This window comes from Haliotis rufescens, unplaced genomic scaffold (genome assembly GCF_023055435.1).
Source record: "Haliotis rufescens isolate VD_foot unplaced genomic scaffold, xgHalRufe1.0.p SCAF_3, whole genome shotgun sequence".
NCBI lineage: Eukaryota > Metazoa > Mollusca > Gastropoda > Lepetellida > Haliotidae > Haliotis > Haliotis rufescens.
In genome coordinates, this window is record NW_025964001.1 from 29,858,052 (window position 1) to 29,884,154 (window position 26,103).

Below are 26,103 nucleotides of genomic sequence, written 5' to 3' on the forward strand. Positions count from 1 at the left end.
TGTAAATGAACCACAAATTCATGTATGTTTATGTATATCTATGTGTAAATGTATCACAAATTCATGTATGTTTATGTATTTCAGCATGTGTGAATGTACCACAAACTCATGTATGTTATGTATTTCTGTAGGTGTGAATGTGACACTAATTCATTTATGTTTATGTATTTCTGTATTTGTAAATGTACCACAAATTCATGTATGTTTATGTATTTCTGTATGTGTGAGTGTACCAAAAATTCATGTATGTTTATGTATTTCTGTAGGTGGGAATGTGACACAAATTCATGTATCTTTATGTATTTCTGTATTTGTGAATGTACCAAAAATTCTTGTATGTTTATGTAATTCTGTATGTGTAAATGTACACGAAAATGCCTGTATGTTTATGTTTTTATGTGTGTGGGAATGTATATCACTTAAGTAAAACGAATAATCAATATATATTGACTATAAACTAAGCAGCTTGTTTTGGTTTTCAATCTAATATTTGACTATCACTCACTCGTTATAATAACCTATTTTCAACACAATTAGACGGTTACTGGATGCAAATTGCCATATCGCAAAATAAAGCCTTCTTATCCAAAAAGCTATATGCCTCGGTAACAAAAATAAAATTTATTAATTGACTATTAGTTACTTCATTAATTTTTCAATATAATCATAACACGTGAATTATGCAATTTTGTATGGGACCGAAGTAAAGGACCTTTAAAATATAACCCATATTGTTTACTTAATGGTAAATGTGTCCTGCGATTTTTGTAAATCTATTCTTTTGAATTTTTTACATTGGGCGTGCCCCCCGTATAACGTACTTAAACTGACCGGTCCTGACTGATACCGGTGTAAATAAACTGACACCGTGTTTAAGAGGGTATTCTAGTGGGACGTGAGCTATACAAAAAGCCATCCATATATCAGCTATGCTGGCGGGGGTTCAACCTCGTCTTGGGATAACGCTGCGGTACAATGCTCTCATTGATGACAACGTACCCTGCTTGGACGAATATACATCGAATATACATCCACCCGGTCAATCTACCCTGTTATATCATATCCACACTCGCCCGTTTATATTCACCGAAACACGCACAGACCCGGACGTGCTATTCTAAACCCGTTGTGTTATCTCATGTTAACTTTTTTTACAAAATATAGGACCTTTGAAAACATGCTTTCACAGGACACTTAAGTTAGGCACAGGGGACGACGGCCAACTCACACAAGCAGCCAGACAAGGCCGGGTCGTGGATGATGTGATTGAGCGTTGTGTTACGGTTCTATAAACAATAGTCAACCATGGACTTTAAACAGTATACCCGCTGCTTACAACGATCTAATTAGTGCACTGTTAAACAAGAAGCAAAGCAAAAGCTTCATCAACCCACCACTCTCTTTTGAGTACCTGAGTAAGTAACATCGTCTTGCTTGTTGTGTTGGCTTGTCATGTTCAAGGGTCGAAGTCCTCGATGTTCAGTAATGTCCCACTTAGACTGGGGGGGGGGGGGGGGGGGGGGGAGCTTTTGTAATAGGAACGTTAACACGACAACCTGCTCTGCAAGCTTGATCTCACAGTTTAGCGGATCTGAGGGCGTGAGCCAGGACAGATAATGCCAGATATTGTACGAACGTCTTTTCCTGTTATTTCCTGTTCCTCTCTACTACCGCTTTAATGCAGTCGGGGGCGAGTGTGACTGCACACAGTCTGTCTCATTGATCAATGTCCTGTATCTTATCGATACCAACACCAATTCACCAGATAAAGGACTATTATTTAGCATTGACTCATACTGAGAAGGTGGTGACGTTTTGACTGCACTGAAAAGGTAACAGAACCTTTTTACCGTATTTGAAACTTGTATTATCACTATTGCATTTTTAATATTCCAGGGGTTCATTATTGGAGAAGTACTTTACTCCTTTGAGCTCCGTCAGTATTAACCCGATGGTGATGTGACGTGTCCATTGTTCTGTTAAGTAGGCATTGACGCATGATGTAATCTGGCGAGAGTGTGTCATTAATCTATCAGTATTTACAATGAGCAATGCGGATATATGGGTTGATTTCGAGGGCCATTAAACACACTTCTGTATGTATAGTAAGCAATACCTGTATGTCGTTTGATGTATAGGATCATTAGACTAACTATCCAGTATTTACACTTAGTATTACTTATATGTCAGCTGATGTAGAGACCATTTAACTAACTGTATTTACAATTAACAATACTTGTGCAGTCTAGTGTAGAGAAGTTTTGAATAACAGTCCAAACAGAATTTACGGTTATCAGTGCGTATACAAGCCGATGTGGAGATATTTAAACGAACAGTTCAGAATTTACAGTTATCAGTGCGTATATAAGCTGATGTGGAGATATTTAAACGAACAGTTTAGAATTTACAGTTATCAGTGCGTATATAAGCTGATTTGGAGATATTTAAACAAACAGTTCAGAATTTACAGTTATCAGTGCATATATAAGCTGATGTGGAGATATTTAAACGAACAGTTCCGAATTTACAGTTATCAGTGCGTATATAAGCTTATGTGGAGATATTTTAACTAACAGTTCAGAATTTACAGTTATCAGTGCGTATATAAGCTGAGGTGGAGATATTTAAACTAACAGTTCAGAATTTACAGTTATCAGTGCATATGTAAGCTGATGTGGAGAGATTTAAACAAACAGTTCAGAATTTACAGTTATCAGTGATTATTTTGACTAATGCAGACAGATTTAAACTAACAGTTCAGAATTTACAGTTATCAGTGCGTATATAAGCTGAGGTGGAGATATTTAAACTAACAGTTCAGAATTTACAGTTACCAGTGCATATGTAAGCTGATGTGGAGAGATTTAAACAAACAGTTCAGAATTTACAGTTATCAGTGATTATTTTGACTAATGCAGACAGATTTAAACTAACAGTTCAGAATTTACAGTTATAAGCGGATGTGGAGAGATTTAAACAGTTCAGAATTTACAGTTATCAGTGCGTATATAAGCGGATGTGGAAATATTTAATCTTACTGTTCAGTTTTTACAGTTATCAGTGCGTATATGTGATGGGCCTGATGACCTTCTACTGACTCGATTTAAACTACTGAACAACTCGTTAGGGTCTAAATTGTATTGTAAAGGTTTTACGTACAATGAAGATGCAATAATGCTCAGAGTAAAATACGAATTAACCTGTCAATGTTGACAAAACATTAACTCGTTCTTGGTCGCCAAAGATTATGAAATAGTACTGCCTAAAAACTAAGGCCTAAATAGTACTGCCTACAGACAAAAGGCCTACATAGTGCTTCGTACAAACAAAAGGCCCGAAATAGTATGGCCTACAGACCAAAGGTCCTATTTAGTACTGCATACAGACCAAAGGAACTCAATAGTACTGCCTACAGATAAAGGCCCTACATAGTACTGCCTACAGATGAAAGGCCCTAAATATTACTGCATGTAGATCAAATGGCTCTAGTACTTCCTAGAGACTAAAGGCCCTACTTAGTAATGCCCGCAAACCACAGGCATTACATGGTACTGCCTCGAGACCAAGGGCCCTACATAGTACTGCCTACGGACAAAGGCCGTACACAGTACTGCCTACAGACGAAATGCCTTAAATAGTACTGCCTACAGACCAAAGGCCCGAAATAGTACTGCCTACAAATTAAAGGACACACATAGTACTGCCTAGAGATTAAAAGCCCTACATAGTAATGCCTTCAGACCAAAGGCCCTACATGGTACAGCCTACAGACCAAAGGCCCTAAATAGTACTGCCTGCAGATCAAGGGGCTCTAGTACTGCCTAGAGACTAAAGGCCCTACTTAGTAATCCCCGCAGATCACAGGCACTACATAGAACTGCCTAGAGACAAAGGGCCTTAAATAGTACTGCCTACAGACAAAGGCCCTAAATAATACTGCCTACAGACAAAGGCCCTAAATAGTAGTGCCTGCAGATCAAAGGGCACACATAGTACTGCCTAGAGATTAAAAGCCCTACATAGTAATGCCTGCAGACCCCAGACACTACATAGTAAAGCCTGCAGACCAATGGCCCTACGGAGTACTGCCTTCAGACCAAAGGCCCTACATGGTACTGCCTACAGACCAAAGGCCCTAAATAGTACTGCCTGCAGATCAAAGGGCTCTAGTACTGCCTAGAGACTAAAGGCCCTACTTACTAATGCCCGCAGATCACAGGCCCTACATAGAACTGCCTAGAGACCAAAGGCCTTAAATAGTACTGCCTAGAGATTAAAAGCCCTACACAGACAAAGGCCTTAAATAGTACTGCCTAGAGATTAAAAGCCCTACATAGTAATGCCTGCAGACCCCAGACACTACATAGTAAAGCCTGCAGACTAAAGGCCCTACGGAGTACTGCCTTCAGACCGAAGGCCCTACGGACTACTGCCTTCAGACCAATGGCCCTACATGGTACTGCCTACAGACCAAAGTCCCTAAATAGTACTGCCTAGAGACGTAAGACCCTACAGATCACAGGTACTACGTAGTAATGCATGCAGACTACATGCCCTACATAGTACTGTCTGTACAGACCAAAGGCCCTACATAGTACTGTCTGTACAGACCAAAGGCCCTGCATAGTACCGCCTATTGACCAAGGGCTCTAATAGTACATTGCTGTCTGTACAGACCAAAGGCCATACATAGTACCGCCTACTGACCAAGGGCTCTAATAGTACAGTACTGTCTGTACAGACCAAAGGCCTTACATAGTACCGCCTACTGACCAAGGGCTCTAATAGTACAGTACTGTCTGTACAGACCAAAGGCCCTACATGGTACCGCCTACTGACCAAGGGCTCTAATAGTACAGTACTGTCTGTACAGACCAAAGGCCTTACATAGTACCGCCTACTGACCAAGGGCTCTAATAGTACAGTACTGTCTGTACAGACAAAAGGCCTTACATAGTACCGCCTACTGACCAAGGGCTCTAATAGTACATTACTGTCTGTACAGACCAAAGGCCTTATATAGTACCGCCTACTGACCAAGGGCTCTAATAGTACAGTACTGTCTGTACAGACCAAAGGCCTTACATAGTACAGCCTACTGACCAAGGGCTCTAATAGTACAGTACTGTCTGTACAGACCAAAGGCCTTACATAGTACCGCCTACTGACCAAGGGCTCTAATAGTACAGTACTGTCTGTACAGACCAAAGGCCTTACATAGTACCGCCTACTGACCAAGGGCTCTAATAGTACAGTACTGTCTGTACAGACCAAAGGCCTTACATAGTACCGCCTACTGACCAAGGGCTCTAATAGTACAGTACTGTCTGTACAGACCAAAGGCCTTACATAGTACCGCCTACTGACCAAGGGCTCTAATAGTACAGTACTGTCTGTACAGACCATAGGCCTTACATAGTACCGCCTACTGACCAAGGGCTCTAATAGTACATTACTGTCTGTACAGACCAAAGGCCTTACATAGTACCGCCTACTGACCAAGGGCTCTAATAGTACATTACTGTCTGTACAGACCATAGGCCTTACATAGTACCGCCTACTGACCAAGGGCTCTAATAGTACAGTACTGTCTGTACAGACCAAACGCCTTACATAGTACCGCCTACTGACCAAGGGCTCTAATAGTACAGTACTGTCTGTACAGACCAAAGGCCTTACATAGTACCGCCTACTGACCAAGGGCTCTAATAGTACAGTACTGTCTGTACAGACCAAACGCCTTACATAGTACCGCCTACTGACCAAGGGCTCTAATAGTACAGTACTGTCTGTACAGACCATAGGCCATACATAGTACCGCCTACTGACCAAGGGCTCTAATAGTACAGTACTGTCTGTACAGACCAAAGGCCTTACATAGTACCGCCTACTGACCAAGGGCTCTAATAGTACAGTACTGTCTGTACAGACCAAAGGCCTTACATAGTACCGCCTACTGACCAAGGGCTCTAATAGTACATTACTGTCTGTACAGACAAAAGGCCATACATAGTACCGCCTACTGACCAAGGGCTCTAATAGTACATTACTGTCTGTACAGACCAAAGGCCTTACATAGTACCGCCTACTGACCAAGGGCTCTAATAGTACAGTACTGTCTGTACAGACCAAACGCCTTACATAGTACCGCCTACTGACCAAGGGCTCTAATAGTACAGTACTGTCTGTACAGACCAAACGCCTTACATAGTACCGCCTACTGACCAAGGGCTCTAATAGTACAGTACTGTCTGTACAGACCAAAGGCCTTACATAGTACCGCCTACTGACCAAGGGCTCTAATAGTACAGTACTGTCTGTACAGACCAAACGCCTTACATAGTACCGCCTACTGACCAAGGGCTCTAATAGTACAGTACTGTCTGTACAGACCAAACGCCTTACATAGTACCGCCTACTGACCAAGGGCTCTAATAGTACAGTACTGTCTGTACAGACCAAAGGCCTTACATAGTACAGCCTACTGACCAAGGGCTCTAATAGTACAGTACTGTCTGTACAGACCAAAGGCCATACATAGTACCGCCTACTGACCAAGGGCTCTAATAGTACAGTACTGCCTGTACAGACCAAAGGCCTTACATAGTACCGCCTACTGACCAAGGGCTCTAATAGTACAGTACTGTCTGTACAGACCAAAGGCCTTACATAGTACAGCCTACTGACCAAGGGCTCTAATAGTACAGTACTGTCTGTACAGACCAAAGGCCATACATAGTACCGCCTACTGACCAAGGGCTCTAATAGTACAGTACTGTCTGTACAGACCAAAGGCCTTACATAGTACCGCCTACTGACCAAGGGCTCTAATAGTACAGTACTGTCTGAACAGACCAAACGCCTTACATAGTACCGCCTACTGACCAAGGACTCTAATAGTACAGTACTGTCTGTACAGACCAAACGCCTTACATAGTACCGCCTACTGACCAAGGGCTCTAATAGTACAGTACTGTCTGTACAGACCAAACGCCTTACATAGTACCGCCTACTGACCAAGGGCTCTAATAGTACAGTACTGTCTGTACAGACCAAAGGCCTTACATAGTACAGCCTACTGACCAAGGGCTCTAATAGTACAGTACTGTCTGTACAGACCAAAGGCCTTACATAGTACCGCCTACTGACCAAGGGCTCTAATAGTACAGTACTGTCTGTACAGACCAAAGGCCTTACATAGTACCGCCTACTGACCAAGGGCTCTAATAGTACAGTACTGTCTGTACAGACCAAAGGCCTTACATAGTACCGCCTACTGACCAAGGGCTCTAATAGTACAGTACTGTCTGAACAGACCAAACGCCTTACATAGTACCGCCTACTGACCAAGGACTCTAATAGTACAGTACTGTCTGTACAGACCAAACGCCTTACATAGTACCGCCTACTGACCAAGGGCTCTAATAGTACAGTACTGTCTGTACAGACCAAAGGCCTTACATAGTACAGCCTACTGACCAAGGGCTCTAATAGTACAGTACTGTCTGTACAGACCAAAGGCCTTACATAGTACCGCCTACTGACCAAGGGCTCTAATAGTACAGTACTGTCTGTACAGACCAAAGGCCTTACATAGTACCGCCTACTGACCAAGGGCTCTAATAGTACAGTACTGTCTGTACAGACCAAAGGCCTTACATAGTACCGCCTACTGACCAAGGGCTCTAATAGTACAGTACTGTCTGAACAGACCAAACGCCTTACATAGTACCGCCTACTGACCAAGGACTCTAATAGTACAGTACTGTCTGTACAGACCAAACGCCCTTCTGACTTATGATCACACCTACCAGGACCCTAATATATGTAAAAGGATATATTGAGGGCATGGACTTAGTCTATACTATTTATAGCTATGGAAGTAGTAGAATGTAGTGGACACACGCTACTTATACAATCCAGAGAGTGCGTGCCTATGTGTGTTGAATAAACAATCATTTACTTACTTTATTTACTGAACATTTGGTAAACTGCAAATACCCCACACGAATTATAAGCTAGAATCATTATGTATTTGTATGAACCAAGTACCAATGTTAAATGTTAAATGAATATGTTGTCAAAGCCAGGTCAAATGTGGAAAAACTATCCGGTTTCTGAACATGACTTGTTTGTCATAAGCCATCCCTTCCTCTGGGAGAAAAACAGTGTGCTGCCTCTCTCAGTCACTCATTGTGGCCGTGAATATTAAATGGCCTTCTACTTCCTGTCTGTTTGTTGTTTAACGCCGTACTCAATATTACATATGTATGACGGCGACATGTAAATAATTTAATCTGGACTGATGGTAAGATTACCGATCTACACTATCCGAGGACACGCTATCAACTAAGTCAGCGAGCCTCAACGCGTGATATTTGGGCACCTCTTACGACCAGCACAGGGGACGGTTGAATCGGCTGGCAGTGTATGTAAATGTAATATGTACCAATGAGGTGCACTTTCAGTCAAACCAGTCCTCTCCACTCAGGACCCGTGGTTGATGCATGCCATCGTATCCCAATTGCATGGGACCATGCTCATGATATTAATCACTGGATTGTCTTGTCCAGACTCGATTATTTACAGACCGCCGTCATATAGCTGGAATATAACTGAGTGCGGCGTGAAGCGGGGTGAAAAATACCCTGTAATAGATATTTTATGTAAATATGTACAACAAATTACAAATCATTCCAAAAAGGTATCACACACGTTTCAGAGAAATATTTATTTAAAAGTAACAACAATGTTAAGTGATTGGTTATTACTTCTTTTATACAAAATAACACATCTCCATCCCTTAAATGTCATCGGACTGAATACAAGATGAACTTCTGTACCTTCGGTTCTATGTTTTATGAAAGGGCACGGGGGGCCCAGTCGTCTAAGGCGCCGCAATTCGCTGTGCAGAGTTGCGTCCCTTGGGCACGCCAGAAACCTATGATTGTGGGTTCGAATCCCGGTTCGCCCCGATGATGTTTCTAGGTTTGTCAGCACCATACCCGTGCTCGTGGGTTCCACCGAAGAGGTAAACGTCAGAAACCTGCATCACTTCGGGCTTTCCTTCCACATCCGCGATATGACTGGAATAATGTTAAAAGCGGCGTTAAACCCAACTCACTCACTCACTCTATGTTTTATGTCATACATGTGTCCCAATGTTGACCCTCAGGACGCCTTAGGTCTTTTTATCATGTTCTCAAACGGTTTGAACAGTTATAAGTTACCGAGGCGAAAGGAGAACGTAGTGATATTACTACCTGCACCTACCCATAAAGATCCGGATAAAGAATAGGTCTTCAGCAACTCATACTCGTTGCAAGAGGGAACCATTCTTGTCGTAAGAGGCGACTAACGGGATCGGGTGATCAGGCTCGCTGACTTGGTTGATACATGTCATCGTTTCCCAAGTACGTGGATAGATGTACATGATGTCAATCAGTGGAGATTCTTTATCTCGAATGTACCGATATCTCGAACATATTCTCCAGTCCCGACTTACTCGGTATACAAATATATATCGTTATCCCTAACCTTGGCCCATTTCTGGTGTCCCCCGCCGTGATATTGCTGGAATATTGCTAAAAGTGGCGTAAAACCATACTCACTCACTCACTCCTAACCTTGGATTCGGTCCCAAAGAGACTGTCGGTATGGAGTCTTGTGGAGACTGTCACTATGGAGTCTTGTGGAGACTGTCACTGTGGAGTCTTGTGGAGACTGTCGCTGTGGAGTCTTGTGGAGACTGTCACTATGGAGTCTTGTGGAGACTGTCACTGTGGAGTCTTGTGGAGACTGTCAATGTGGAGTCTTGTGGAGACTGTCACTGTGGAGTCTTGTGGAGACTGTCGCTGTGGAGTCTTGTGGAGACTGTCGGTATGGAGTCTTGTGGAGACTGTCACTCTGGAGTCTTGTGGAGACTGTCACTGTGGAGTCTTGTAGAGACTGTCACTGTGGAGTCTTGTGGAGACTGTCACGGTGGAGTCTTGTGGAGACTGTCACTGTGGAGTCTTGTGGAGACTGTCACTGTGGAGTCTTGTAGAGACTGTCACTGTGGAGTCTTGTGGAGATTGTCACTGTGGAGCCTTGTGGAGACTGTCACTGTTGAGCCTTGTGGAGATTGTCACTGTAGAGTCTTGTGGAGACTGTCGCTATGGAGTCTTGTGGAGACTGTCAGTGTGGAGTCTTGTGGAGACTGTCACTGTGGAGTCTTGTGGAGACTGTCACTGTGGAGTCTTGTGGAAACTGTCACTATGGAGTCTTGTGGAGACTGTCACTGTGGAGTCTTGTGGCGACTGTCACTGTGGAGTTTTGTGGAGACTGTCACTGTGGAGTCTTGTGGAGGCTGTCGGTATGGAGTCTTGTGGAGATTGTCACTGTGGAGTCTTGTGGAGGCTGTCGGTATGGAGTCTTGTGGAGATTGTCACTGTGGAGTCTTGTGGAGACTGTCACTGTGGAGTCTTGTGGAGACTGTCACTGTGGAGTCTTGTGGAGACTGTCATTGTGGAGTCTTGTAGAGGCTGTCACTATGGAGTCTTGTGGAGACTGTCACTGTGGAGTTTTGTAGAGGCTGTCGGTATGGAGTCTTGTGGAGACTGTCACTATGGAGTCTTGTGGAGGCTGTCACTGTGGAGCCTTGTGGAGACTGTCACTGTGGAGTCTTGTAGAGACTGTCACTGTGGAGTCTTGTGGAGACTGTCACTGTGGAGCCTTGTGGAGACTGTCACTGTGGAGTCTTGTGGAGACTGTCACTGTGGAGTCTTGTGGAGAGTGTCACTGTGGAGTCTTGTGGAGACTGTCACTGTGGAGTCTTATGGAGACTGACACTGTGGAGCCTTGTGGAGACTGTCACTGTGGAGTCTTGTGGAGACTGTCGGTATGGAGTCTTGTAGAGGCTGTCACTATGGAGTCTTGTGGAGACTGTCACTGTGGAGTCTTGTAGAGGCTGTCACTATTGAGTCTTGTGGAGACTGTCACTGTGGAGTCTTGTGGAGACTCTCACTGTGGAGTCTTGTAGAGGCTGTCACTATGGAGTCTTGTGGAGACTGTCGCTGTGGAGTCTTGTGGAGACTGTCACTATGGAGTCTTGTGGAGACTGTCACTGTGGAGCCTTGTGGAGACTGTCACTGTGGAGTCTTGTAGAGACTGTCACTGTGGAGTCTTGTGGAGACTGTCACTGTGGAGTCTTGTGGAGACTGTCACTGTGGAGTCTTGTAGAGACTGTCACTGTGGAGTCTTGTGGAGATTGTCACTGTGGAGCCTTGTGGAGACTGTCACTGTTGAGCCTTGTGGAGATTGTCACTGTAGAGTCTTGTGGAGACTGTCGCTATGGAGTCTTGTGGAGACTGTCAGTGTGGAGTCTTGTGGAGACTGTCACTGTGGAGTCTTGTGGAGACTGTCACTGTGGAGTCTTGTGGAAACTGTCACTATGGAGTCTTGTGGAGACTGTCACTGTGGAGTCTTGTGGCGACTGTCACTGTGGAGTTTTGTGGAGACTGTCACTGTGGAGTCTTGTGGAGGCTGTCGGTATGGAGTCTTGTGGAGATTGTCACTGTGGAGTCTTGTGGAGGCTGTCGGTATGGAGTCTTGTGGAGATTGTCACTGTGGAGTCTTGTGGAGACTGTCACTGTGGAGTCTTGTGGAGACTGTCACTGTGGAGTCTTGTGGAGACTGTCATTGTGGAGTCTTGTAGAGGCTGTCACTATGGAGTCTTGTGGAGACTGTCACTGTGGAGTTTTGTAGAGGCTGTCGGTATGGAGTCTTGTGGAGACTGTCACTATGGAGTCTTGTGGAGGCTGTCACTGTGGAGCCTTGTGGAGACTGTCACTGTGGAGTCTTGTAGAGACTGTCACTGTGGAGTCTTGTGGAGACTGTCACTGTGGAGCCTTGTGGAGACTGTCACTGTGGAGTCTTGTGGAGACTGTCACTGTGGAGTCTTGTGGAGAGTGTCACTGTGGAGTCTTGTGGAGACTGTCACTGTGGAGTCTTATGGAGACTGACACTGTGGAGCCTTGTGGAGACTGTCACTGTGGAGTCTTGTGGAGACTGTCGGTATGGAGTCTTGTAGAGGCTGTCACTATGGAGTCTTGTGGAGACTGTCACTGTGGAGTCTTGTAGAGGCTGTCACTATTGAGTCTTGTGGAGACTGTCACTGTGGAGTCTTGTGGAGACTCTCACTGTGGAGTCTTGTAGAGGCTGTCACTATGGAGTCTTGTGGAGACTGTCGCTGTGGAGTCTTGTGGAGACTGTCACTATGGAGTCTTGTGGAGACTGTCACTGTGGAGCCTTGTGGAGACTGTCACTGTGGAGTCTTGTAGAGACTGTCACTGTGGAGTCTTGTGGAGACTGTCACTGTGGAGCCTTGTGGAGACTGTCACTGTGGAGCCTTGTGGAGATTGTCACTGTGGAGTCTTGTGGAGACTGTCACTATGGAGTCTTGTGGAGACTGTCAGTGTGGAGTCTTGTGGAGACTGTCACTGTGGAGTCTTGTGGAGACTGTCACTGTGGAGTCTTGTGGAGACTGTCACTGTGGAGTCTTGTGGAGACTGTCACTGTGGAGTCTTGTGGAGGCTGTCACTGTGGAGTCTTGTGGAGATTGTCACTGTGGAGTCTTGTGGAGACTGTCACTGTGGAGTCTTGTAGAGACTGTCACTGTGGAGTCTTGTGGAGATTGTCACTGTGGAGTCTTGTGGAGACTGTCACTGTGGAGTCTTGTGGAAACTGTCACTATGGAGTCTTGTGGAGACTGTCACTGTGGAGTCTTGTGGCGACTGTCACTGTGGAGTTTTGTGGAGACTGTCACTGTGGAGTCTTGTGGAGGCTGTCGGTATGGAGTCTTGTGGAGATTGTCACTGTGGAGTCTTGTGGAGGCTGTCGGTATGGAGTCTTGTGGAGATTGTCACTGTGGAGTCTTGTGGAGACTGTCACTGTGGAGTCTTGTGGAGACTGTCACTGTGGAGTCTTGTGGAGACTGTCACTGTGGAGTCTTGTAGAGGCTGTCACTATGGAGTCTTGTGGAGACTGTCACTGTGGAGTTTTGTAGAGGCTGTCGGTATGGAGTCTTATGGAGACTGTCACTGTGGAGCCTTGTGGAGACTGTCACTGTGGAGTCTTGTGGAGACTGTCACTATGGAGTCTTGTGGAGACTGTCACTGTGGAGTCTTGTGGAGACTGTCGGTATGGAGTCTTGTGGAGACTGTCACTGTGGAGTCTTGTGGAGACTGTCACTATGGAGTCTTGTGGAGACTGTCACTATGGAGTCTTGTGGCGACTGTCACTGTGGAGTCTTGTGGAGACTGTCGCTATGGAGTCTTGTGGAGACTGTCACTATGGAGTCTTGTGGCGACTGTCACTGTGGAGTCTTGTGGAGACTGTCACTGTGGAGCCTTGTGGAGACTGTCGCTGTGGAGTCTTGTGGAGACTGTCACTATGGGGTCTTGTGGAGGCTGTCACTGTGGAGCCTTGTGGAGACTGTCGCTGTGGAGTCTTGTGGAGACTGTCACTATGGAGTCTTGTGGAGGCTGTCACTGTGGAGCCTTGTGGAGACTGTCACTGTGGAGTCTTGTGGAGACTGTCACTGTGGAGTCTTGTGGAGACTGTCATTGTGGAGTCTTGTAGAGGCTGTCACTATGGAGTCTTGTGGAGACTGTCACTGTGGAGTTTTGTAGAGGCTGTCGGTATGGAGTCTTGTGGAGACTGTCACTATGGAGTCTTGTGGAGGCTGTCACTGTGGAGCCTTGTGGAGACTGTCACTGTGGAGTCTTGTAGAGACTGTCACTATGGAGTCTTGTGGAGACTGTCACTATGGAGTCTTGTGGCGACTGTCACTGTGGAGTCTTGTGGAGACTGTCGCTATGGAGTCTTGTGGAGACTGTCACTATGGAGTCTTGTGGCGACTGTCACTGTGGAGTCTTGTGGAGACTGTCACTGTGGAGCCTTGTGGAGACTGTCGCTGTGGAGTCTTGTGGAGACTGTCACTATGGAGTCTTGTGGAGGCTGTCACTGTGGAGCCTTGTGGAGACTGTCGCTGTGGAGTCTTGTGGAGACTGTCACTATGGAGTCTTGTGGAGGCTGTCACTGTGGAGCCTTGTGGAGACTGTCACTGTGGAGTCTTCTAGAGACTGTCACTGTGGAGTCTTGTGGAGACTGTCACTGTGGAGCCTTGTGGAGACTGTCACTGTGGAGTCTTGTGGAGACTGTCACTGTGGAGTCTTGTGGAGACTGTCGCTATGGAGTCTTGTGGAGACTGTCAGTGTGGAGACTGTCACTGTGGAGTCTTGTGGAGACTGTCACTGTGGAGTCTTGTGGAGAGTGTCACTGTGGAGTCTTGTGGAGACTGTCACTGTGGAGTCTTATGGAGACTGACACTGTGGAGCCTTGTGGAGACTGTCACTGTGGAGTCTTGTGGAGACTGTCGGTATGGAGTCTTGTAGAGGCTGTCACTATGGAGTCTTGTGGAGACTGTCACTGTGGAGTCTTGTAGAGGCTGTCACTGTTGAGTCTTGTGGAGACTGTCACTGTGGAGCCTTGTGGAGATTGTCACTGTGGAGTCTTGTGGAGACTGTCACTATGGAGTCTTGTGGAGACTGTCAGTGTGGAGTCTTGTGGAGACTGTCACTGTGGAGTCTTGTGGAGACTGTCACTGTGGAGTCTTGTGGAGACTGTCACTATGGAGTCTTGTGGAGACTGTCACTGTGGAGTCTTGTGGAGGCTGTCACTGTGGAGTCTTGTGGAGATTGTCACTGTGGAGTCTTGTGGAGACTGTCACTGTGGAGTCTTGTAGAGACTGTCACTGTGGAGTCTTGTGGAGATTGTCACTGTGGAGCCTTGTGGAGACTGTCACTGTGGAGCCTTGTGGAGATTGTCACTGTAGAGTCTTGTGGAGACTGTCGCTATGGAGTCTTGTGGAGACTGTCAGTGTGGAGTCTTGTGGAGACTGTCACTGTGGAGTCTTGTGGAGAGTGTCACTGTGGAGTCTTGTGGAGACTGTCACTATGGAGTCTTGTGGAGACTGTCACTGTGGAGTCTTGTGGCGACTGTCACTGTGGAGTTTTGTGGAGACTGTCACTGTGGAGTCTTGTGGAGGCTGTCGGTATGGAGTCTTGTGGAGATTGTCACTGTGGAGTCTTGTGGAGGCTGTCGGTATGGAGTCTTGTGGAGATTGTCACTGTGGAGTCTTGTGGAGACTGTCACTGTGGAGTCTTGTGGAGACTGTCACTGTGGAGTCTTGTGGAGACTGTCACTGTGGAGTCTTGTAGAGGCTGTCACTATGGAGTCGTGTGGAGACTGTCACTGTGGAGTTTTGTAGAGGCTGTCGGTATGGAGTCTTGTGGAGACTGTCACTGTGGAGTCTTGTGGAGACTGTCGCTGTGGAGTCTTGTGGAGACTGTCACTATGGAGTCTTGTGGAGACTGTCACTGTGGAGTCTTGTGGAGACTGTCACTGTGGAGTCTTGTGGAGACTGTCACTGTGGAGTCTTGTGGAGACTGTCGCTGTGGAGTCTTGTGGAGACTGTCACTATGGAGTCTTGTGGAGACTGTCACTGTGGAGCCTTGTTGAGACTGTCACTGTGGAGTCTTGTAGAGACTGTCACTGTGGAGTCTTGTGGAGACTGTCACTGTGGAGCCTTGTGGAGACTGTCACTGTGGAGCCTTGTGGAGATTGTCACTGTGGAGTCTTGTGGAGACTGTCGCTATGGAGTCTTGTGGAGACTGTCAGTGTGGAGTCTTGTGGAGACTGTCACTGTGGAGTCTTGTGGAGACTGTCACTGTGGAGTCTTGTGGAGACTGTCACTATGGAGTCTTGTGGAGACTGTCACTGTGGAGTCTTGTGGAGGCTGTCACTGTGGAGTCTTGTGGAGATTGTCACTGTGGAGTCTTGTGGAGACTGTCACTGTGGAGTCTTGTAGAGACTGTCACTGTGGAGTCTTGTGGAGATTGTCACTGTGGAGCCTTGTGGAGACTGTCACTGTTGAGCCTTGTGGAGATTGTCACTGTAGAGTCTTGTGGAGACTGTCGCTATGGAGTCTTGTGGAGACTGTCAGTGTGGAGTCTTGTGGAGACTGTCACTGTGGAGTCTTGTGGAGACTGTCACTGTGGAGTCTTGTGGAAACTGTCACTATGGAGTCTTGTGGAGACTGTCACTGTGGAGTCTTGTGGCGACTGTCACTGTGGAGTTTTGTGGAGACTGTCACTGTGGAGTCTTGTGGAGGCTGTCGGTATGGAGTCTTGTGGAGATTGTCACTGTGGAGTCTTGTGGAGGCTGTCGGTATGGAGTCTTGTGGAGATTGTCACTGTGGAGTCTTGTGGAGACTGTCACTGTGGAGTCTTGTGGAGACTGTCACTGTGGAGTCTTGTGGAGACTGTCACTGTGGAGTCTTGTAGAGGCTGTCGGTATGGAGTCTTGTGGAGACTGTCACTGTGGAGTTTTGTAGAGGCTGTCGGTATGGAGTCTTATGGAGACTGTCACTGTGGAGCCTTGTGGAGACTGTCACTGTGGAGTCTTGTGGAGACTGTCACTATGGAGTCTTGTGGAGACTGTCACTGTGGAGTCTTGTGGAGACTGTCACTGTGGAGTCTTGTGGAGACTGTCACTGTGGAGTCTTGTGGAGATTGTCACTGTGGAGTCTTGTGGAGACTGTCGCTATGGAGTCTTGTGGAGACTGTCACTGTGGAGTCTTGTGGAGACTGTCGGTATGGAGTCTTGTGGAGACTGTCACTGTGGAGTCTTGTGGAGATTGTCACTATGGAGTCTTGTGGAGACTGTCACTATGGAGTCTTGTGGCGACTGTCACTGTGGAGTCTTGTGGAGACTGTCACTATGGAGTCTTGTGGAGACTGTCACTATGGAGTCTTGTGGCGACTGTCACTGTGGAGTCTTGTGGAGACTGTCACTGTGGAGCCTTGTGGAGACTGTCGCTGTGGAGTCTTGTGGAGACTGTCACTATGGAGTCTTGTGGAGGCTGTCACTGTGGAGCCTTGTGGAGACTGTCGCTGTGGAGTCTTGTGGAGACTGTCACTATGGAGTCTTGTGGAGGCTGTCACTGTGGAGCCTTGTGGAGACTGTCACTGTGGAGTCTTGTAGAGACTGTCACTGTGGAGTCTTGTGGAGACTGTCACTGTGGAGCCTTGTGGAGACTGTCACTGTGGAGTCTTGTGGAGACTGTCACTGTGGAGTCTTGTGGAGACTGTCGCTATGGAGTCTTGTGGAGACTGTCAGTGTGGAGACTGTCACTGTGGAGTCTTGTGGAGACTGTCACTATGGAGTCTTGTGGAGAGTGTCACTGTGGAGTCTTGTTGAGACTGACACTGTGGAGCCTTGTGGAGACTGTCACTGTGGAGTCTTGTGGAGACTGTCGGTATGGAGTCTTGTAGAGGCTGTCACTATGGAGTCTTGTGGAGACTGTCACTGTGGAGTCTTGTAGAGGCTGTCACTGTTGAGTCTTGTGGAGACTGTCACTGTCGAGTCTTGTAGAGGCTGTCACTATGGAGTTTTGTGGAGACTGTCACTGTGGAGTCTTGTAGAGGCTGTCACTATGGAGTCTTGTGGAGGCTGTCACTATGGAGTCTTGTAGAGGCTGTCGGTATGGAGTCTTGTGGAGACTGTCACTGTGGAGTCTTGTGGAGATTGTCACTGTGGAGTCTTGTGGAGACTGTCACTGTGGAGTCTTGTAGAGACTGTCACTGTGGAGTCTTGTGGAGATTGTCACTGTGGAGCCTTGTGGAGACTGTCACTATGGAGTCTTGTGGAGACTGTCACTGTGGAGTCTTGTGGAGACTGTCACTATGGAGTCTTGTAGAGGCTGTCACTATGGAGTCTTGTGGAGACTGTCACTTTGGAGTCTTGTGGAGACTGTCACTATGGAGTCTTGTGGAGACTGTCACTGTGGAGTCTTGTAGAGGCTGTCACTATGGAGTCTTGAGGAGACTGTCACTGTGGAGTCTTGTGGAGACTGTCACTATGGAGTCTTGTGGAGACTGTCACTATGGAGTCTTGTGGAGACTGTCACTATGGAGTCTTGTGGAGACTGTCACTATGGAGTCTTGTGGAGACTGTCACTATGGAGTCTTGTGGAGACTGTCACTGTGGAGTCTTGTGGAGACTGTCACTGTGGAGTCTTGTGGAGACTGTCACTATGGAGTCTTGTGGAGACTGTCACTGTGGAGTCTTGTAGAGGCTGTCACTATGGAGTCTTGTAGAGACTGTCACTGTGGAGTCTTGTGGAGAATGTCACTGTGGAGTCTTGTGGAGACTGTCACTATGGAGTCTTGTGGCGACTGTCACTGTGGAGTCTTGTGGAGACTGTCACTGTGGAGTCTTGTGGCGACTGTCACTGTGGAGTTTTGTGGAGACTGTCACTGTGGAGTCCTGTGGAGGCTGTCGGTATGGAGTCTTGTGGAGATTGTCACTGTGGAGTCTTGTGGAGACTGTCACTGTGGAGTCTTGTGGAGACTCTCACTGTGGAGTCTTGTGGAGACTCTCACTGTGGAGTCTTGTAGAGGCTGTCACTATGGAGTCTTGTGGAGACTGTCAGTGTGGAGTCTTGTGGAGACTGTCACTGTGGAGTCTTGTGGAGACTGTCGCTGTGGAGTCTTGTGGAGACTGTCACTATGGAGTCTTGTGGAGACTGTCACTGTGGAGCCTTGTGGAGACTGTCACTGTGGAGTCTTGTAGAGACTGTCACTGTGGAGTCTTGTGGAGACTGTCACTGTGGAGCCTTGTGGAGACTGTCACTGTGGAGCCTTGTGGAGATTGTCACTGTGGAGTCTTGTGGAGACTGTCACTATGGAGTCTTGTGGAGACTGTCAGTGTGGAGTCTTGTGGAGACTGTCACTGTGGAGTCTTGTGGAGACTGTCACTGTGGAGTCTTGTGGAGACTGTCACTATGGAGTCTTGTGGAGACTGTCACTGTGGAGTCTTGTGGAGGCTGTCACTGTGGAGTCTTGTGGAGATTGTCACTGTGGAGTCTTGTGGAGACTGTCACTGTGGAGTCTTGTAGAGACTGTCACTGTGGAGTCTTGTGGAGATTGTCACTGTGGAGCCTTGTGGAGACTGTCACTGTGGAGCCTTGTGGAGATTGTCACTGTAGAGTCTTGTGGAGACTGTCGCTATGGAGTCTTGTGGAGACTGTCAGTGTGGAGTCTTGTGGAGACTGTCACTGTGGAGTCTTGTGGAGAGTGTCACTGTGGAGTCTTGTGGAGATTGTCACTATGGAGTCTTGTGGAGACTGTCACTGTGGAGTCTTGTGGCGACTGTCACTGTGGAGTTTTGTGGAGACTGTCACTGTGGAGTCTTGTGGAGGCTGTCGGTATGGAGTCTTGTGGAGATTGTCACTGTGGAGTCTTGTGGAGGCTGTCGGTATGGAGTCTTGTGGAGATTGTCACTGTGGAGTCTTGTGGAGACTGTCACTGTGGAGTCTTGTGGAGACTGTCACTGTGGAGTCTTGTGGAGACTGTCACTGTGGAGTCTTGTAGAGGCTGTCACTATGGAGTCTTGTGGAGACTGTCACTGTGGAGTTTTGTAGAGGCTGTCGGTATGGAGTCTTGTGGAGACTGTCACTGTGGAGTCTTGTGGAGACTGTCGCTGTGGAGTCTTGTGGAGACTGTCACTATGGAGTCTTGTGGAGACTGTCACTGTGGAGTCTTGTGGAGACTGTCACTGTGGAGTCTTGTGGAGACTGTCACTGTGGAGTCTTGTGGAGACTGTCGCTGTGGAGTCTTGTGGAGACTGTCACTATGGAGTCTTGTGGAGACTGTCACTGTGGAGCCTTGTTGAGACTGTCACTGTGGAGTCTTGTAGAGACTGTCACTGTGGAGTCTTGTGGAGACTGTCACTGTGGAGCCTTGTGGAGACTGTCACTGTGGAGCCTTGTGGAGATTGTCACTGTGGAGTCTTGTGGAGACTGTCGCTATGGAGTCTTGTGGAGACTGTCAGTGTGGAGTCTTGTGGAGACTGTCACTGTGGAGTCTTGTGGAGACTGTCACTGTGGAGTCTTGTGGAGACTGTCACTATGGAGTCTTGTGGAGACTGTCACTGTGGAGTCTTGTGGAGGCTGTCACTGTGGAGTCTTGTGGAGATTGTCACTGTGGAGTCTTGTGGAGACTGTCACTGTGGAGTCTTGTAGAGACTGTCACTGTGGAGTCTTGTGGAGATTGTCACTGTGGAGCCTTGTGGAGACTGTCACTGTTGAGCCTTGTGGAGATTGTCACTGTAGAGTCTTGTGGAGACTGTCGCTATGGAGTCTTGTGGAGACTGTCAGTGTGGAGTCTTGTGGAGACTGTCACTGTGGAGTCTTGTGGAGACTGTCACTGTGGAGTCTTGTGGAAACTGTCACTATGGAGTCTTGTGGAGACTGTCACTGTGGAGTCTTGTGGCGACTGTCACTGTGGAGTTTTGTGGAGACTGTCACTGTGGAGTCTTGTGGAGGCTGTCGGTATGGAGTCTTGTGGAGATTGTCACTGTGGAGTCTTGTGGAGGCTGTCGGTATGGAGTCTTGTGGAGATTGTCACTGTGGAGTCTTGTGGAGACTGTCACTGTGGAGTCTTGTGGAGACTGTCACTGTGGAGTCTTGTGGAGACTGTCATTGTGGAGTCTTGTAGAGGCTGTCACTATGGAGTCTTGTGGAGACTGTCACTGTGGAGTTTTGTAGAGGCTGTCGGTATGGAGTCTTATGGAGACTGTCACTGTGGAGCCTTGTGGAGACTGTCACTGTGGAGTCTTGTGGAGACTGTCACTATGGAGTCTTGTGGAGACTGTCACTGTGGAGTCTTGTGGAGACTGTCGGTATGGAGTCTTGTGGAGACTGTCACTGTGGAGTCTTGTGGAGACTGTCACTATGGAGTCTTGTGGAGACTGTCACTATGGAGTCTTGTGGCGACTGTCACTGTGGAGTCTTGTGGAGACTGTCACTATGGAGTCTTGTGGAGACTGTCACTATGGAGTCTTGTGGCGACTGTCACTGTGGAGTCTTGTGGAGACTGTCACTGTGGAGCCTTGTGGAGACTGTCGCTGTGGAGTCTTGTGGAGACTGTCACTATGGAGTCTTGTGGAGGCTGTCACTGTGGAGCCTTGTGGAGACTGTCGCTGTGGAGTCTTGTGGAGGCTGTCGGTATGGAGTCTTGTGGAAATTGTCACTGTGGAGTCTTGTGGAGGCTGTCGGTATGGAGTCTTGTGGAGATTGTCACTGTGGAGTCTTGTGGAGACTGTCACTGTGGAGTCTTGTAGAGGCTGTCACTGTTGAGTCTTGTGGAGACTGTCACTGTGGAGTCTTGTGGAGACTCTCACTGTGGAGTCTTGTAGAGGCTGTCACTATGGAGTCTTGTGGAGACTGTCACTGTGGAGTCTTGTGGAGACTGTCACTATGGAGTCTTGTGGAGACTGTCACTGTGGAGCCTTGTGGAGACTGTCACTGTGGAGTCTTGTAGAGACTGTCACTGTGGAGTCTTGTGGAGACTGTCACTGTGGAGCCTTGTGGAGACTGTCACTGTGGAGCCTTGTGGAGATTGTCACTGTGGAGTCTTGTGGAGACTGTCACTATGGAGTCTTGTGGAGACTGTCAGTGTGGAGTCTTGTGGAGACTGTCACTGTGGAGTCTTGTGGAGACTGTCACTGTGGAGTCTTGTGGAGACTGTCACTGTGGAGTCTTGTGGAGATTGTCACTGTGGAGTCTTGTGGAGACTGTCACTGTGGAGTCTTGTAGAGACTGTCACTATGGAGTCTTGTGGAGATTGTCACTGTGGAGTCTTGTGGAGACTGTCACTGTGGAGTCTTGTGGAAACTGTCACTATGGAGTCTTGTGGAGACTGTCACTGTGGAGTCTTGTGGCGACTGTCACTGTGGAGTTTTGTGGAGACTGTCACTGTGGAGTCTTGTGGAGGCTGTCGGTATGGAGTCTTGTGGAAATTGTCACTGTGGAGTCTTGTGGAGGCTGTCGGTATGGAGTCTTGTGGAGATTGTCACTGTGGAGTCTTGTGGAGACTGTCACTGTGGAGTCTTGTGGAGACTGTCACTGTGGAGTCTTGTGGAGACTGTCGCTGTGGAGTCTTGTAGAGGCTGTCACTATGGAGTCTTGTGGAGACTGTCACTGTGGAGTTTTGTAGAGGCTGTCGGTATGGAGTCTTATGGAGACTGTCACTGTGGAGCCTTGTGGAGACTGTCACTGTGGAGTCTTGTGGAGACTGTCACTGTGGAGTCTTGTGGAGACTGTCACTGTGGAGTCTTGTGGAGACTGTCGGTATGGAGTCTTGTGGAGACTGTCACTGTGGAGTCTTGTGGAGACTGTCACTATGGAGTCTTGTGGAGACTGTCACTATGGAGTCTTGTGGCGACTGTCACTGTGGAGTCTTGTGGAGACTGTCACTATGGAGTCTTGTGGAGACTGTCACTATGGAGTCTTGTGGCGACTGTCACTGTGGAGTCTTGTGGAGACTGTCACTGTGGAGCCTTGTGGAGACTGTCGCTGTGGAGTCTTGTGGAGACTGTCACTATGGAGTCTTGTGGAGGCTGTCACTGTGGAGCCTTGTGGAGACTGTCGCTGTGGAGTCTTGTGGAGACTGTCACTATGGAGTCTTGTGGAGGCTGTCACTGTGGAGCCTTGTGGAGACTGTCACTGTGGAGTCTTGTAGAGACTGTCACTGTGGAGTCTTGTGGAGACTGTCACTGTGGAGCCTTGTGGAGACTGTCACTGTGGAGTCTTGTGGAGACTGTCACTGTGGAGTCTTGTGGAGACTGTCGCTATGGAGTCTTGTGGAGACTGTCAGTGTGGAGACTGTCACTGTGGAGTCTTGTGGAGACTGTCACTGTGGAGTCTTGTGGAGAGTGTCACTGTGGAGTCTTGTGGAGACTGTCACTGTGGAGTCTTATGGAGACTGACACTGTGGAGCCTTGTGGAGACTGTCACTGTGGAGTCTTGTGGAGACTGTCGGTATGGAGTCTTGTAGAGGCTGTCACTATGGAGTCTTGTGGAGACTGTCACTGTGGAGTCTTGTAGAGGCTGTCACTGTTGCATCTTGTGGAGACTGTCACTGTGGAGTCTTGTGGAGACTCTCACTGTGGAGTCTTGTAGAGGCTGTCACTATGGAGTCTTGTGGAGACTGTCGCTGTGGAGTCTTGTGGAGACTGTCACTATGGAGTCTTGTGGAGACTGTCACTGTGGAGCCTTGTGGAGACTGTCACTGTGGAGTCTTGTAGAGACTGTCACTGTGGAGTCTTGTGGAGACTGTCACTGTGGAGCCTTGTGGAGACTGTCACTGTGGAGCCTTGTGGAGATTGTCACTGTGGAGTCTTGTGGAGACTGTCACTATGGAGTCTTGTGGAGACTGTCAGTGTGGAGTCTTGTGGAGACTGTCACTGTGGAGTCTTGTGGAGACTGTCACTGTGGAGTCTTGTGGAGACTGTCACTATGGAGTCTTGTGGAGACTGTCACTGTGGAGTCTTGTGGAGGCTGTCACTGTGGAGTCTTGTGGAGATTGTCACTGTGGAGTCTTGTGGAGACTGTCACTGTGGAGTCTTGTAGAGACTGTCACTGTGGAGTCTTGTGGAGATTGTCACTGTGGAGCCTTGTGGAGACTGTCACTGTGGAGCCTTGTGGAGATTGTCACTGTGGAGTCTTGTGGAGACTGTCACTGTGGAGTCTTGTGGAGACTGTCACTGTGGAGTCTTGTGGAGAGTGTCACTGTGGAGTCTTGTGGAGACTGTCACTATGGAGTCTTGTGGAGACTGTCACTGTGGAGTCTTGTGGCGACTGTCACTGTGGAGTTTTGTGGAGACTGTCACTGTGGAGTCTTGTGGAGGCTGTCGGTATGGAGTCTTGTGGAGATTGTCACTGTGGAGTCTTGTGGAGGCTGTCGGTATGGAGTCTTGTGGAGATTGTCACTGTGGAGTCTTGTGGAGACTGTCACTGTGGAGTCTTGTGGAGACTGTCACTGTGGAGTCTTGTGGCGACTGTCACTGTGGAGTCTTGTAGAGGCTGTCACTATGGAGTCGTGTGGAGACTGTCACTGTGGAGTTTTGTAGAGGCTGTCGGTATGGAGTCTTGTGGAGACTGTCACTGTGGAGTCTTGTGGAGACTGTCGCTGTGGAGTCTTGTGGAGACTGTCACTATGGAGTCTTGTGGAGACTGTCACTGTGGAGTCTTGTGGAGACTGTCACTGTGGAGTCTTGTGGAGACTGTCACTGTGGAGTCTTGTGGAGACTGTCGCTGTGGAGTCTTGTGGAGACTGTCACTATGGAGTCTTGTGGAGACTGTCACTGTGGAGCCTTGTTGAGACTGTCACTGTGGAGTCTTGTAGAGACTGTCACTGTGGAGTCTTGTGGAGACTGTCACTGTGGAGCCTTGTGGAGACTGTCACTGTGGAGCCTTGTGGAGATTGTCACTGTGGAGTCTTGTGGAGACAGTCGCTATGGAGTCTTGTGGAGACTGTCAGTGTGGAGTCTTGTGGAGACTGTCACTGTGGAGTCTTGTGGAGACTGTCACTGTGGAGTCTTGTGGAGACTGTCACTATGGAGTCTTGTGGAGACTGTCACTGTGGAGTCTTGTGGAGGCTGTCACTGTGGAGTCTTGTGGAGATTGTCACTGTGGAGTCTTGTGGAGACTGTCACTGTGGAGTCTTGTAGAGACTGTCACTGTGGAGTCTTGTGGAGATTGTCACTGTGGAGCCTTGTGGAGACTGTCACTGTTGAGCCTTGTGGAGATTGTCACTGTAGAGTCTTGTGGAGACTGTCGCTATGGAGTCTTGTGGAGACTGTCAGTGTGGAGTCTTGTGGAGATTGTCACTGTGGAGTCTTGTGGAGACTGTCACTGTGGAGTCTTGTGGAAACTGTCACTATGGAGTCTTGTGGAGACTGTCACTGTGGAGTCTTGTGGCGACTGTCACTGTGGAGTTTTGTGGAGACTGTCACTGTGGAGTCTTGTGGAGGCTGTCGGTATGGAGTCTTGTGGAGATTGTCACTGTGGAGTCTTGTGGAGGCTGTCGGTATGGAGTCTTGTGGAGATTGTCACTGTGGAGTCTTGTGGAGACTGTCACTGTGGAGTCTTGTGGAGACTGTCACTGTGGAGTCTTGTGGAGACTGTCACTGTGGAGTCTTGTAGAGGCTGTCACTATGGAGTCTTGTGGAGACTGTCACTGTGGAGTTTTGTAGAGGCTGTCGGTATGGAGTCTTATGGAGACTGTCACTGTGGAGCCTTGTGGAGACTGTCACTGTGGAGTCTTGTGGAGACTGTCACTATGGAGTCTTGTGGAGACTGTCACTGTGGAGTCTTGTGGAGACTGTCACTGTGGAGTCTTGTGGAGACTGTCACTGTGGAGTCTTGTGGAGATTGTCACTGTGGAGTCTTGTGGAGACTGTCGCTATGGAGTCTTGTGGAGACTGTCACTGTGGAGTCTTGTGGAGACTGTCGGTATGGAGTCTTGTGGAGACTGTCACTGTGGAGTCTTGTGGAGACTGTCACTATGGAGTCTTGTGGAGACTGTCACTATGGAGTCTTGTGGCGACTGTCACTGTGGAGTCTTGTGGAGACTGTCACTATGGAGTCTTGTGGAGACTGTCACTGTGGAGTCTTGTGGCGACTGTCACTGTGGAGTCTTGTGGAGACTGTCACTGTGGAGCCTTGTGGAGACTGTCGCTGTGGAGTCTTGTGGAGACTGTCACTATGGAGTCTTGTGGAGGCTGTCACTGTGGAGCCTTGTGGAGACTGTCGCTGTGGAGTCTTGTGGAGACTGTCACTATGGAGTCTTGTGGAGGCTGTCACTGTGGAGCCTTGTGGAGACTGTCACTGTGGAGTCTTGTAGAGACTGTCACTGTGGAGTCTTGTGGAGACTGTCACTGTGGAGCCTTGTGGAGACTGTCACTGTGGAGTCTTGTGGAGACTGTCACTGTGGAGTCTTGTGGAGACTGTCGCTATGGAGTCTTGTGGAGACTGTCAGTGTGGAGACTGTCACTGTGGAGTCTTGTGGAGACTGTCACTGTGGAGTCCTGTGGAGAGTGTCACTGTGGAGTCTTGTGGAGACTGTCACTGTGGAGTCTTATGGAGACTGACACTGTGGAGCCTTGTGGAGACTGTCACTGTGGAGTCTTGTGGAGACTGTCGGTATGGAGTCTTGT

General features: G+C 48.0%; 1 protein-coding gene across 2 annotated transcripts in view; it reads left to right on the forward strand.

Annotated features, from left to right (window-relative positions):
- The first annotated feature begins 1,037 nt into the window (after positions 1–1,037).
- LOC124145603 overlaps positions 1,038–26,103 on the forward strand; it is a 31,835-nt gene continuing 6,769 nt past the window's right edge. Inside the window, exon 1 of one of the 2 annotated variants that reach the window (XM_046515440.2) lies at positions 1,038–1,415. The gene's annotated coding sequence lies outside the window, so the exon portion shown is untranslated. Of the gene's footprint in view, positions 1,416–1,565; positions 1,833–26,103 lie in introns of those variants that run through there. The other variant, XM_046515448.2, reaches the window with a different exon arrangement.